Here is a 5,058-nt window from a genome sequence, read left to right on the forward strand (position 1 = left end):
TTCTTTGAAACCTTTATCAACATTCTAGTATCCTCAGGTAATACAGAGCATTTCTTAGATATTACATCCCCACAAGCTTTCCTCAGAAGTTTTTTAAGGTTCACGTGTAAAAATCACTTTCATTTAAATAATATTGCTTTAAGCTTTGGAATACATTTATTCCAAAATGTCTCCTCTTTAGAGATGGAAAATAGGGTTTTATTTTCATCATTATAATTCCTGCATTTTCCAAAGTTCCTACAATGAACATATTTTATAATTAGAAAAAATTTTTTTGAAAAAGAGCAGAACTACCCAGTTATACGACAATATTTACTGAACATCTATTTTGTGCCACAGACTATAATAGAACAGTCAATGGAATACATAAGGCCACTGCCCTCACTCATCTGGCAGACAGACAAGAAGCAGAGAAACAAAATACTTTCAGATTTTGATGAGTACTAGGAAAAAATAAGGAGCCCTCGTGTTGCAACGATTAAGGGCTCCACTGCTAACCAAAACGTTGGCGATTCAAACGTACCCACCGGCTTCACAGGAGACAGACCTGGCAATCTGTTCCCTTAGAGATTACAGCCTAGAGAGTCCATTGGGGCAGTTCTACTCTGTCACATGGAGTCACTATGAGTCAAAATTGACTCAATGGCACCAAACAACCACAACAGCATCAGGAAGAAAATAAATAAAATTTATGGATAGAGAATGGTGGGGAAGATCACACATGGCATGCAAGGAAGGCATCCCTGAGCATATAATGCTTAGGTTGAAAACTGAAGAATAAAAACTCCAAAAGGGAGTTGCAGGCAAAAAGAACACCTAGAGCAAAGAATCTGGTCAAAGGAGGACTTGGCTTATTCTAAAAGAAAAGCCATAGTTGTCGTGGAGCCAACTCCAACCTATGGTGACCCCATGCATGTCAGAGTAGAACTGTGCCCCACAGGGTTTGCAATGCCTGGCTTTTCAGCAGAAGATCACCAGGACTTTCTTCTGAGGTGTCTCTGGGAGAACTTGAACCTCCAACTTTTCAGTTTTTAGCCCAGCACATTAACCACTTGCACCACCCAAGGACTCAGGACTAAAAGAAGGGCCCTGTAACTGGAGAAGTGGGAAGGGGTGGGGCACTTGCTAAAGCAGGCAGAGGCCAGACCCTTCAGGGGCCCATGAGCCATAAAATGGAGCTTTGGTTTTATGTTATTCTAGGTTTAAACAGAAGTTACCGGAGTACTTTTTTTTCCTGAATTTTATTTATATTATTGTTATTGTTGAGAATGTTACTGAATGTTTTTATGAAAACCAATGACATGATCTGATTTATGTGATTCAAAGGCTTGGCCACTGCATAGAGAATGGGTTGTACAGCAAGTCCCTCAGGAGGCCTTTGTAGTGATCCAGAGAAACAATAATGGTAGCTTGAATCAGGAGGTGGCAGGGAAGAGAGAGAAAAAATGCACCAAGACATATTTTAAAAATAGAGCCGGTAGGAGCTGCAGCTGTATTGAGTATGAAGGATAAGGGAAAGGGAGGAGATGAGACGTTAAAACAAACAGAAGGTAAAAAAAAGAAAGATCTCAACCATCCACACTTCCAGTAATGAGATGGTCAAATAGGTGATTGCCTATAAATTAGCATTTGAGGAAAATCCACAAAACTATGTGGAGAAAAAAAAAAAACTTCTATTAGCTACAGGTTCCTTGAATTGGTCATTAACACTGAACTATGTTGTTATTGTTGTTAAGTGCCGTGGACTCAGTTTCAACTTGTATGGATCCGATGTACAAGAGAACGATACACTTACCGGTTCTATACTATAAAATAATATTTACACTCAAAATTAATATTATACACTTAGAGTTTTGAGAAAAAGTTTGTTTTGTTGTAACTTCTGAGACTAGATAACTTGAGTCCCTCAGTTATAACAAGTTCTCCTTCATGTCACCTGGCCACTTAGGAGTCAGTGTGCCATGTAAACTAATGACCACAACATTAGAAACATTCTACAAAAAGACAAAGACAAAGAAAATAAAGACTTATGTATCAACTGGTACATATAGGGTCTGGGGGTGGGGGGATGGGAAACTGCTTTAGAGAAATTCTGAATGATCCTGATCCTAAATGAGGACGGTACGGAGTCATTTTGAAAATAAGAGATTTTTTGTGAAATCTGCTTTCAGCTGTCCTTCATGGATATACAGTTGTTTGAAACTTAATAGGATCCCCTAGGAAGATGTATATAAAGGCTGAGTGAAAGCACATAGAAGAGGGAGCTCATAGAGCAGGGCTATATCCAGAAGCATCTGGAAGTAAGGGCTGGCAATCTACTTCCAAAAAATCAGCCGTGGAAAACCCTGTGGAGCACAGTTCAACAGTGAAAGAAATGGGGTTGCCATGAGTCAGAGTCTCCTCTGATATAGATATTGAAATTAATATAGATATAGATATATAGACAAATCACAAAAGAGATATATACATTTATATCACTATATATACATATATATCATACTTAGGAGAATAGGCACACACATAAATATGTCAAAATCGACTCAATGGCACACAACAACAGCAACGTATCTCTCGCTCTCTCTATATATCTTTTTTTAGGAGAACACACACACGTATATCTATATATACCTTTATCTATAGATAGATGATAGACAAATGATAGATTAGATGATAGATATAGATGGATAGATTACATAGATAGACAGACAGACGGACAGATAGATGATAGATATAGACAGATGATAGATGATAGATAGACAGACAGATGATAGATAGATAGATGATAGATAGATAGATAGATAGATAGATAGATGATAGATAGACAGACAGACAGACAGACAGACAGACAGACAGACAGACAGACAGACAGACAGACAGATAGATAGATAGATAGATAGATAGATAGATGATAGATAGATAGATACATTAGATAGATAGATACATTAGATAGATAGATATGGATAGATGGATGGACGGATGGACGGACGGATGGACGGGTGGACGGACAGACAGACGGATAGATAGATAGGTATTCTACTAAGTGTAAACTCTAATATAATTTTCAAATAACTCTAAAACACTCCCCTTCAATAGCTTATCATATCTGACCAAAAATTTAAATTAGCAGCAATGAAAATATGAAAAAGCAAAAAAGCAAGCCAGGACAATATTTCAGTAATAAAGAAAGAGTAGCAAATAATAACATAAGCCTTTGTTTTCTTTCCCAAGATGCCTTAAATATGTATCTGGGTCCCTATCTGTCTTTACACTGTTATTCAGTATTTGCTGGTCTTTTACAGCTCACAGACACATGAAAATCTTCAAAACCCCCAACAACTCCAGCACCATTGCTGGATTCATCCTACTGGGCTTCACTTGCCCCAAGGAGGGCCAGACTCTCCTCTTTGTGCTATTCTCTCTTATCTACCTCCTGACCCTCATGGGGAATGGTTATATCATCTGTGCTGTGTGCTGGGATCGGAGACTCCACATGCCCATGCACATCCTACTCACCAACTTCTCCTTCCTGGAGATATGCTATGTCACCTCCACTGTCCCCAATATGTTGGCCAGCTTCCTCTCTGAGATGAAGGTCATTTCCTTCTCTGGGTGTTTTCTGCAGTTCTATTTCTTTTCTCCCTCCAGTCTACAGAATGCTTTTTCTTAGCAGTTATGGCATTTGATCGATACCTTGCCATCTGCCAGCCATTGCATTACCCCACTGTTATGACTGGACATCTCTGTAACAATCTTGTGGTCAGCTGTGGGATACTTAGTTTCCTTTCGTTCCCTGTCCCTATCATCGTCATCTCCCAGATGTCCTTCTGTGGATCTAGGATTATAGATCATTTCCTGTGTGACCCGGGTCCTCTGTTAGCACTCACCTGTTCCAGAGCCCTGGTGATGGAGTTCCTCTGGATGATTTTAAGTTCTCTACTCTTATTTATTCCTTTCCTCTCTATCATGGGGTTCTACGCTCTGGTCCTGAGAGCTGTATTAAGGGTCCCTTCAGCAGCTGGACGAAGAAAGGCCTTCTCCACCTGTGGATCCCATTTGGCTGCGGTTTCACTCTTCTATGATTCAGTGATGGTCATGTATCTGAGCCCAATATCCAAGCATGAATCTGGAATGCAGAAGATTGTGACCCTGTTTTATTCTGAGGGAACCCCACTCATTAATCCTGTGATCTATAGTCTGAGGAACAATGATATGAAAAATGCCCTGTAGAAATTTCTTGGAACATAAAAATCAAAACCTTGGCACCACCTCCAATATATATTAAGGGAATGAATGAATACTAGTATGGAATCTGTTATTAATGTATAAAAAATATAAAATTGTGTGTGTTAAAAAAAAAATGATCTTTCAGATGAGGGACAAGACATCTAACAGTGGTTGCATCTGGGAAGAGAGGATGTCTTGGATACAAGGGAAGAAAAAGACTTACTCTCACTGTGTATATATTGATATCTTTTGAATTTCGTACCACATACGATATTCTATAAGGAAGAAGAAGGTGGAGGAGCGAAAGAAGAAAAATGATGTGTCTACTGGTAAGTTTTCCGAGAATTGAGACAATTCCTGGTTTGTTGGGGAATCTAGGAAGTAGGCTAATGGAAAAATGAAGGCACCAGGACCTGAGAACCCACACACATTTCACCCAACTTGTTGGTTTTGGAGAAAGTGGGAATGACTTTGTCCTCTGAGAATGTGTGGAACAAAATTAACTACGATAAAGTTATAAGTGCTCTGTTTTCAGAATTGTTATTTTTCATCTTCTTTGTTCATTAAAAAATAATTAATGAACACTTTTGATAAGTCAGGTGCTGAGCAAGAAAATGAATCCAATAAAGTGGATAAGTCACAGTCTAGGCTGAGAAAAAATTAAATTGTGTGTGCAGAGTATGAAGAGGTGAGGTGCGAGAGAGCAGGAAAGTGAAATATTGAAGCAGAGCTCATTGCAGCTCCTGGTCTATGTGTTTACCTGAAGATAAAGATCAGGAATATCCCTAGAAAGGGTCTATGAAGCACTTCAAGAAAGCCTGCCTGATGTTTTAC

At 39.0% G+C, this 5,058-nt stretch overlaps 1 pseudogene; it reads left to right on the forward strand.

The window, feature by feature from the left end:
• The first annotated feature begins 2,690 nt into the window (after positions 1-2,690).
• Positions 2,691-4,227, forward strand: LOC135232540 (olfactory receptor 11G2-like; annotated as a pseudogene).
• The last annotated feature ends 831 nt before the right edge of the window (positions 4,228-5,058 follow it).

This window comes from Loxodonta africana, chromosome 10, assembly GCF_030014295.1.
Source record: "Loxodonta africana isolate mLoxAfr1 chromosome 10, mLoxAfr1.hap2, whole genome shotgun sequence".
In the NCBI taxonomy this organism is placed as follows: Eukaryota; Metazoa; Chordata; class Mammalia; order Proboscidea; family Elephantidae; genus Loxodonta; species Loxodonta africana.